A 10,000-nucleotide genomic window follows, 5' to 3' on the forward strand; every position below is an offset into this window, starting at 1 on the left:
GCTGGCGGCCCACTCACTCGATCGCCATGTCTGTTTGCCACAGTTTTCCCGGTGGTGCCGCACCCGGGCTCGCCCCGGCTGACGCAGTTTTCGCGCCGCCCCGGCTGACGCGGTTTCGTGCCGCCCCGGCAGACGCGGTTTTCGCGCCGCCCCGGCTGACGCGGTTTCGTGCCGCCCCGGCAGACGCGGTTTTTTGCCGCCCCAGCTGACGCAGTTCGGACTTAGCACTTTTTGGCTGAGCCTTGCTGGCGGCCCACTCACTCGATCGCCATGTCTGTTTGCCACAGTTTTCCCGGTGGTGCCGCACCCGGGCTCGCCCCGGCAGACGCGTTTTTTTTTTTCTTTCGCCCCGGCTGACGCAGTTTTCGCGCCGCCCCGGCAGACGCGGTTTTCGCGCCGCCCCGGCAGACGCGGTTTTTTGCGCCGCCCCGGCTGACGCGGTTTTTTGCCGCCCCGGCTGACGCAGTTCGGACTTGGCACTTTTTGGCTGAGCCTGGCTGGCGGCCCACTCACTCGATCGCCATGTCTGTTTGCCACAGTTTTCCCGGTGGTGCCGCACCCGGGCTCGCCCCGGCTGACGCAGTTTTCGCGCCGCCCCGGCAGACGCGGTTTCGTGCCGCCCCGGCAGACGCGGTTTTTTGCGCCGCCCCGGCTGACGCGGTTTTTTGCCGCCCCGGCTGACACGGTTCGGACTTTGCACTTTTCGGCTGTGCCTGGCTGGCGGCCCACTCACTCGATCGCCATGTCTGTTTGCCACAGTTTTCCCGGTGGTGCCGCACCCGGGCTCGCCCCGGCAGACGCGTTTTTTTTTTTTTTTTCTTTCGCCCCGGCTGACGCAGTTTTCGCGCCGCCCCGGCTGACGCGGTTTCGTGCCGCCCCGGCAGACGCGGTTTTTTGCGCCGCCCCGGCTGACGTGGTTTTTGCCGCCCCGGCTGACGCAGTTCGGACTTTGCACTTTTTGGCTGAGCCTGGCTGGCGGCCCACTCACTCGATCGCCATGTCTGTTTGCCACAGTTTTCCCGGTGGTGCCGCACCCGGGCTCGCCCCGGCAGACGCGTTTTTTTTTTTTCCTTCGCCCCGGCAGACGTGGTTCCCCCCCCCCCCTCCGTCTTTCTTTTTGTTTTTTTTTTTCGCCGCGGCTGAAGTGGATTTTTCGGTGCCTCGACGCCCCGGTAGTCGCGGTTTTTCCGTTTCCGCACGGCCCCGGCTGACGCTGCTCGGTCACAGTCGCCTTTTGTGGTGATTGCAGACTTCTTGAGCGCGGGTGTTTTTTTTTGTTGTTGTTGTTGTTGTTTTATTACGCATTCGCTCCAGCAGACGCTGTTTAGACTTTTTGTTTCCTCTTTTATCCTGCGACGAGGTGACGAGGTTTATTCGGTGCCCCGCCGCCCCGGCTGAAGTGATTTTTCCTGTCCCGTGCCGCCCCGGCTGACGCGGTTGGGACTTCGCGTTTGTTCGGCCGCCACGGGTTTTGGCGCACTCGCTCGGTTGCTTGTTGTTGCCACTTGTTGCGAACCCAGGTTTCTTGAGCGAGCGCGGGCGTTTTTTCTTCCTTTCTTTCTTTGTTCTATGTGTTAGCGAATCGGCCTTTAATATCACACGAGGACTCACAACCAACAATTTTCAGTTTGAAGTGTAAAAAATCTGCAGGTGTTGACGTAACTGACTTGCCCCGTACCCTTGAGTACATCCATGAAGTTCTCGTAGTACTACTAAATCGCATTATTCCAAGTGGAGAAATTCCCATAAACTTGCAAACCTCTACACGAAAATCGGTGCGCGTGATAAAGTTGAAAATTATCGTCCGATATCAAATGTGCCTTCTATAACACAAATTCTAGGAAAAAAAAAAAAAAAAACACTTGTTCGCCGTTTTCTGCGCCGTGACTGGCAGCACTCCGGCGAAGCGAAACGGGGTCGATTCGAGCACGATATCGGCGTCTTTCGACGTGCTCGCCGGCGACCGTCGCACGAGTACGTCGCACGAGCGCGTCTGCCGGGGCGCCGTTTGCGAAGCCGACGCAAAAGTGGGAACCGCCGCTCGGATGATCGCCGCTTTCGGCAGAGTGAGTGTTGGCACTCCGGGGAAGCGAAACAGCGTGAATGCGCCCACGAAATCGGCGTATTTTGAAGTGCCCGCCGGCGACCGTCGCACGAGTACGGTAAACCGCGTCAGCCGGGGCGTAGTTCGGGACGCCGACGAAAAAGTGGGAAGCGCAACTCGGATCTTCGCCGTTTTTGCAGGAGTGAGTGGCGGCCCTCCTGCGAGACCAAGAAGCATCGATTCGTGCACGAATTCGGCGCCTTTCGACGTGATCGCCGGCGACCGTCGCTCGAGTAGGGCAAACCGCGTCTGCCGGGGCGGGCTTCGGGACGCCGATGCGAAAGTGGGAAACGCTGCTCGGATGTTCGCCGTTTTTGGCCGAGTGAGTGCTGGCACACGGGCGAAGCCAAACGGGGCCGATTACGGCACGATATCGGCGTCTTTCGACGTGCCCGCCGGCGACCGTCGCACGAGTACGGTAAACCGCGTCAGCCCGGGCGGAGTTCGGGACGCCGATGCGAAAGTGGAGAACGCCGCTCGGATCTTCGCCGTTTTTGGAGGAGTGAGTGGCGGCACTCCGGAGAAGCCAGGGAGCGCCAATTAGCGCACGATATCGGCGTCTTTCGACGCGCTCGCCGGCGACCGTCGCACGAGTAGGGCAAACCGCGTCTGCCGGGGCGGGGTTTACGACGCCGACGCAAAAGTGGGAACCGCCGCTCGGATGTTGGCCGTTTTTGGCAGAGTGAGTGCTGGCACTCCGGCGACGCGAAAGAGCGCGAATGCGCCCACGAAAGTGGCGTATTTGGACGTGCGTGACGGCGACCGCTGCAGGAGTACGAAAAACCACGTCAGCCGGGGCGAGCGACACACGGCGGTCTGGGTGCTTATCGCTGCTATTATAGGGGCACCCCGGCAGACGCAGAAAAAAAAAAAAAAATTTTCGACCTTCTTTTTTGCTGGTCGAGCTCGGGTAACCCAGGTCGCAATGGGAGCCGCGCACGAAAGCGGCGTCGCGAGACGCGTTCGCGGTCGCTAGTCGCACGAGCTCGGCAACCGCGTCAGCCGGCGCGGAGTTCGGGATGCCGACGGCTAAGTGGGTACCGCTGCTCGGATGTTCGCCGTTTTTGGCCGAGTGAGTGCTGGCACTCCGGTGAAGCCAAGGAGCGCCAATTCGTGCACGATATCGGCGTCTTTCGACGTGCCCGCCGGCCACCGCCGCACGAGTACGGCAAACCGCGTCTGCCGGGGCGGGGTTCGCGACGCGTACGCAATAGTGGGAACCGTCGCTCGGATGTTCGTCGTCTTTGGCCGAGCGAGTGCTGGCACTCCGGCGAAGCGAAACGGGGCCGATTCGGGCACGATATCGGCGTATTTCGACGTGCTCGCCGGCGACCGTCGCACGAGTACGGCAAAGCGCGTCTGCCGGGGCGAGGTTTGCGACGCCGACGAAAAAGTGGGAAGCGCCGCTCGGATCTTCGCCGTTTTTGCAGGAGTGAGTGGCGGCCCTCCTGCGAGACCAAGAAGCATCGACTCGCGCACGATATCGGTGTCTTTCGACGTGCCCGCCGGCCACCGCCGCACGAGTACGGCAAACCGCGTATGCCGGGGCGGGGTTGGCGACGCCGACGCAAAAGTGGGAACCGCCACTAGGATGTTCGCCGTTTTTGGCAGAGTGAGTGCTGGCACTCCGGCGAAGCGAAAGAGCGCGAATGCGCCCACGAAAGTGGCGTGTTTGGACGTGCTTGACGACGACCACCGCAGGAAAACGAAAAACCACGTCAGCCGGGGCGAGCGACCCATGGCGGTCTGGGTGCTTATCGCTGCTATTATAGGGGCACCCCGGCAGACGCAAAAAAAAAAAAAAAATTTTTTTCGACATTCTTTTTTGCTCGTCGACCTCGGGTGACCCAGGTCGCAGTGGGAGCCGCGCACGAAAGCGGCGTCGCGAGACGGCTTCGCGGTCGCTAGTCGCACGAGCTCGGCAACCGCGTCTGCCGGGGCGGAGTTCGGGACGCCGACGGCTAAGTGGGAACCGCCGCTCGGATGTTCGCCGTTTGTGGCCGAGTGAGTGCTGGCACTCCGGCGAAGCCAAACGGGGCCGATTCCGGCACGATATCGGCGTCTTTCTACGTGCTCGCCGGCGACCGTCGCACGAGTACGGCAAAGTGCGTCTGCCGGGGCGGGGTTTGCGACGCGTACGCAATAGTGAGAACCGTCGCTCGGATGTTCGTCGTCTTTCGCCGAGCCAGTGCTGGCAATCCGGCGAAGCCGAACGGAGCCGATTCGGGCACGATATCGGCGTCTTTCCACGTGCTCGCCGGCGACCGTCGCACGAGTACGGTAAACCGCGTCAGCCGGGGCGGAGTTCGGGACGCCGATGCGAAAGTGGGAAGCGCCGCTCGGATCTTCGCCGTTTTTGGAGGAGTCAGTGGCGGCACTCCGGTGAAGCCAAGGTGCGCCAATTCGCGCACGATATCGGCGTCTTTCGACGTGCCCGCCGGCCACCGTCGCACGAGTACGGCAAACCTCGTCTGCCGGGGCGGGGTTTGCGACGCCGACGCAAAAGTGGGAACCGCCGCTCGGATGTTCGCCGTTTTTGGCAGAGTGAGTGCTGGCACTCCGGCGAAGCGAAAGAGCGCGAATGCGCCCACGAAAGTGGCGTGTTTGGACGTGCTTGACGACGACCACCGCAGGAAAACGAAAAACCACGTCAGCCGGGGCGAGCGACCCATGGCGGTCTGGGTGCTTATCGCTGCTATTATAGGGGCACCCCGGCAGACGCAAAAAAAAAAAAAATTTTTTTCGACATTCTTTTTTGCTCGTCGACCTCGGGTGACCCAGGTCGCAGTGGGAGCCGCGCACGAAAGCGGCGTCGCGAGACGGCTTCGCGGTCGCTAGTCGCACGAGCTCGGCAACCGCGTCTGCCGGGGCGGAGTTCGGGACGCCGACGGCTAAGTGGGAACCGCCGCTCGGATGTTCGCCGTTTGTGGCCGAGTGAGTGCTGGCACTCCGGCGAAGCCAAACGGGGCCGATTCCGGCACGATATCGGCGTCTTTCTACGTGCTCGCCGGCGACCGTCGCACGAGTACGGCAAAGTGCGTCTGCCGGGGCGGGGTTTGCGACGCGTACGCAATAGTGAGAACCGTCGCTCGGATGTTCGTCGTCTTTCGCCGAGCCAGTGCTGGCACTCCGGCGAAGCCGAACGGAGCCGATTCGGGCACGATATCGGCGTCTTTCCACGTGCTCGCCGGCGACCGTCGCACGAGTACGGTAAACCGCGTCAGCCGGGGCGGAGTTCGGGACGCCGATGCGAAAGTGGGAAGCGCCGCTCGGATCTTCGCCGTTTTTGGAGGAGTCAGTGGCGGCACTCCGGTGAAGCCAAGGTGCGCCAATTCGCGCACGATATCGGCGTCTTTCGACGTGCCCGCCGGCCACCGTCGCACGAGTACGGCAAACCTCGTCTGCCGGGGCGGGGTTTGCGACGCCGACGCAAAAGTGGGAACCGCCGCTCGGATGTTCGCCGTTTTTGGCAGAGTGAGTGCTGGCACTCCGGCGAAGCGAAAGAGCGTGAATGCGCCCACGAAAGTAGCGTATTTGGACGTGCTTGACGGCGACCGCCGCAGGAGTACGAAAAACCACGTCAGCCGGGGCGAGCGACCCACGGCGGTCTGGGTGCTTATCGCTGCTATTATAGGGGCACCCCGGCAGACGCAGAAAGAAAAAAAAAAATGGGGACATGGCGTGCGTCACCGTGCGGCTTCGCAGCGTTGCCGAAGTCGCCGAGCCCTTCGACTGAGCCGAACGGCGGACAGGGAACGTTGGTCGGCCGTTCTAACCTGTCGGTGCCACGCCGAGACGTCGTTAAGGAAAACCGCGTCGTGGGCCTCTACGACGCCGTCGAGTCGTTGTACGTTTGGTGTCCAGCGTGTCGGCGGCGAGTAGCGGACACGTCGTTCACGACTTCGGTCTTTCGCAGTCGACGCGAACTTGCGGAGAGTCGTGGTGCCTCACGTTTTCGGCAGAAACCGCGGCGGAATTTTCCCGTGCGTGCGCGCACGACCTCGGTGCTGTGCCGTCAGCGTAGTGTTGCACAAACTCGTGGCCTACCCAAGGTGCGGTACGTTTGCGGCCGTATCCTCGGTGGGAATTTCGTGAGTAGGGTCGCAAATTCTACGACCTCGGCGGGTTTGAGAGCGACGTAGACTTGTGGCACGCTCAACATGCCACACGTTTCGGGGCACACCCGCGGTGAAATTTTCTCGAGTACGCTCGTATTAGGGCCCAAGGAGGTCTGGGTACTTATCGCTGCTATTATGTGGGGGTTCTCGTGAGCGGCGTACGCGAAAGCGACCGGGTGTCTGATATGCGGCGGGCTTCGGCCTCGTCAAGCGTGTCCTCGGGTCTGCTCCAGGGGAATCCACGGCAGTCGTCTGCAGCCTCATCCGCTTGATGCGTTAGGGGCTGGTTGTCGGACGGTGCCGTTTTACCACGATATCGAGGTGTGTTCCGTGTCGTCCTCGGGCGATTCAGATGCGAAAGCGCCGAAGACGCGGGCGTGACCCGTCGTCTGGCGGCTTTGCAGTCTCGGCTCCGTTGCTAGTTCCGGCCGGTCCACCGACAGTGCAGCGGGCTTGGGCAACCCGCACGGCGCGACCGAGTCGATGCAACGAAAAAGAGCGAGCATGAACGTGCTTCTTGCCGCACGGCTCCCACTCGTCTTTCGGGAAGGTTGTGCCGTAGCGAGCTCGAACGCCGTCATCTCGGAGTGCAAAATAAGCGTGTTGGGGCGCCTGAAGGTGGCCTCCGCCGCACACAGACTGCGTCCGGCCCGCCGAGGGCGAGGACGGACGCGCAGTCGAACGATTACCTGGTTGATCCTGCCAGTAATCATATGCTTGTCTCAAAGATTAAGCCATGCATGTCTAAGTACATGCCGAAATAAGGCGAAACCGCGAATGGCTCATTAAATCAGTTATGGTTCCTTAGATCGTTTCTTCCTACTTGGATAACTGTGGCAATTCTAGAGCTAATACATGCAGTGAGCCTGGAGCCCTTTGGGTAACGGGTGCTTTTATTAGACCAAGATCGATCGGGTTTCGGCCCGTATTGTGTGGTGACTCTGGATAACTTTGTGCTGATCGCATGGCCACGAGCCGGCGACGTTTCTTTCAAGTGTCTGCCTTATCAACTTTCGATGGTAGGTTACTTGCTTACCATGGTTGTTACGGGTAACGGAGAATCAGGGTTCGATTCCGGAGAGGGAGCCTGAGAAACGGCTACCACATCCAAGGAAGGCAGCAGGCGCGCAAATTACCCACTCCCGGCACGGGGAGGTAGTGACGAAAAATAACAATACGGGACTCTTTTGAGGCCCCGTAATTGAAATGAGTACACTCTAAATCCTTTAACGAGGATCAATTGGAGGGCAAGTCTGGTGCCAGCAGCCGCGGTAATTCCAGCTCCAATAGCGTATACTAAAGCTGCTGCGGTTAAAAAGCTCGTAGTTGGATCTCAGTTCCAGACGAGTAGTGCATCTACCCGATGCGACGGCTCGGACTGAACATCATGCCGGTTCTTTCTTGGTGCACTTCATTGTGTGCCTCGAGATGGCCGGTGCTTTTACTTTGAAAAAATTAGAGTGCTCAACGCAGGCGAGTCGCCTGAATAAACTTGCATGGAATAATAGAACAAGACCTCGTTTCTGTTCTGTTGGTTTTTGGAATACGAGGTAATGATTAAGAGGGACGGACGGGGGCATTCGTATTGCGGCGCTAGAGGTGAAATTCTTGGACCGTCGCAAGACGAACTACTGCGAAAGCATTTGCCAAGAATGTTTTCATTGATCAAGAACGAAAGTCAGAGGTTCGAAGGCGATCAGATACCGCCCTAGTTCTGACCATAAACGATGCCAACCAGCGATCCGCCTGAGTTACTCAAATGACTCGGCGGGCAGCTTCCGGGAAACCAAAGTATTTGGGTTCCGGGGGAAGTATGGTTGCAAAGCTGAAACTTAAAGGAATTGACGGAAGGGCACCACCAGGAGTGGAGCCTGCGGCTTAATTTGACTCAACACGGGAAAACTTACCCGGCCCGGACACTGGGAGGATTGACAGATTGAGAGCTCTTTCTTGATTCGGTGGATGGTGGTGCATGGCCGTTCTTAGTTGGTGGAGCGATTTGTCTGGTTAATTCCGATAACGAACGAGACTCTAGCCTATTAAATAGGTGCGGGGTTCCCAGCACCTTACAACCTTCTTAGAGGGACAAGCGGCTCCTAGCCGCACGAAACAGAGCAATAACAGGTCTGTGATGCCCTTAGATGTCCGGGGCCGCACGCGCGCTACACTGAAGGAAGCAGCGTGTCTTTATCCCTGTCTGAAAAGACTGGGTAACCCGTGGAACTTCTTTCGTGATTGGGATAGGGGCTTGCAATTGTTCCCCTTGAACGAGGAATTCCCAGTAAGCGCGAGTCATAAGCTCGCGTTGATTACGTCCCTGCCCTTTGTACACACCGCCCGTCGCTACTACCGATTGAATGATTTAGTGAGGTCTTCGGACCGATGTCCGGCGCGGCCTTTCGGTTGCGCCGGTCTGTTGGAAAGATGACCAAACTTGATCATTTAGAGGAAGTAAAAGTCGTAACAAGGTTTCCGTAGGTGAACCTGCGGAAGGATCATTAACGGATTGTGAAGGGTGAGCGCCTCAGCTGCGTCTGCGCCCGACACTTTCTGCCGCTGACCCCGTTTGGACGCGGGGTCGGCTTTTCCCCACGGGGCTGCCTGAATGTGGAGCGGCACCCCGTGACAAATTGTTGCGCCCAGCGGACGCCAACACCGCGACCTTGGACGGTCGGCCAGGTGGCGGACGCGGGTACAAACGGCGCAACGCACTCATAGGTCGGCTTTCGACCCGCCACTGCACCGTGGCTCGAAGCGCTCGAAATGCGCGACCCGACCGCTGCGGGACCGCCTAGTACTGTAAACAGGAGCGGCGGAGCGCGAACGGCGAGTCGTGGTTACGTCGGTAGAAGGCGAGGCTGCGCGTTCCCGAAACGCCAGCCGAGTGCCCTCCCGACCGTTCGAGCGTGCAAGAACGAGACCCGACAATCGCGCGGCGACTGCCAAGTACGAGAGGAACGGCACAAGCGTCGGCGGTCGGTAAAGGAACTGGCGATGTGACGGGTCCGCTGTGCACCAGTGCATACCGTCCCGCCGTCCGCGGCAAGCGCCTCCGCGTCCTCGGGTGACGGAGGCTGCCGGTCGGTTCTTGCAGGCGAGGGATCTCGCTGGCACCGGTTCGCGTTGACGCGCGGCCGGTCATGGCACGGCGATGCGACGGCCGAGGTGCGCAGTACTCGATGGAGGAACCGCACGCTCCGATGACCGTCCCGCCCTCCGCGGCGTATGCGTACCGACCGTAATGGTTGCAGCAGCGCCGGCCGGCTTTTGAATTCGCCACACGAAACACGGTGCGAGATCGCGGTTAGGGGAGCGTCGACGTTGCCAGGCGTTTTGCTTGCTGCCGAGGGAAAGGCGGCACGGCCACGTCGCGCTCGTCGCGATTAGCGGGTCTGCGCGCTTTGGGAAGGTGCCGCAACGACTTGCCGAAAGAGGAAGCACGGAAGAACGAGGGACTTGGACGTCCCGACAATTGAACGCACTTGCGGCCAGGCCCTTGCTGGCTTCGTTCTTCCGCCTCGAGTAGGCTCGTACGCGGCTCCGGCGCCGAAAGTGGTCCTTGGCACCGACTTCGGTGGACGTGGGAAGTGCCGCGCAAGTACGGCGCGCCTGGCTCCACCTGTTGGCTAAAGTAGGCAGCCGGATCGGCATTTTGGTGTGCGGTGGCAAACCGTGGATGCGAAAAAAGCTTGTGCGATTTCGTGGAACAAAAAGCGGGGGTCCCCCTTTTTATGCGGAGGAGACCGACCCGCCCGCCGTGGTGAACCGCGACGCCACG

General features: G+C 60.2%; 1 non-coding gene across 1 annotated transcript; it reads left to right on the forward strand.

Annotated features, from left to right (window-relative positions):
* The first annotated feature begins 6,908 nt into the window (after positions 1–6,908).
* LOC142794797 (small subunit ribosomal RNA) lies at positions 6,909–8,723 on the forward strand. The gene has a single exon (XR_012892624.1). It is a non-coding gene; the product is annotated as a small subunit ribosomal RNA (ribosomal RNA).
* Positions 8,724–10,000: the final 1,277 nt, after the last annotated feature.

This window comes from Rhipicephalus microplus, unplaced genomic scaffold (genome assembly GCF_043290135.1).
Source record: "Rhipicephalus microplus isolate Deutch F79 unplaced genomic scaffold, USDA_Rmic scaffold_506, whole genome shotgun sequence".
Lineage (NCBI taxonomy): Eukaryota > Metazoa > Arthropoda > Arachnida > Ixodida > Ixodidae > Rhipicephalus > Rhipicephalus microplus.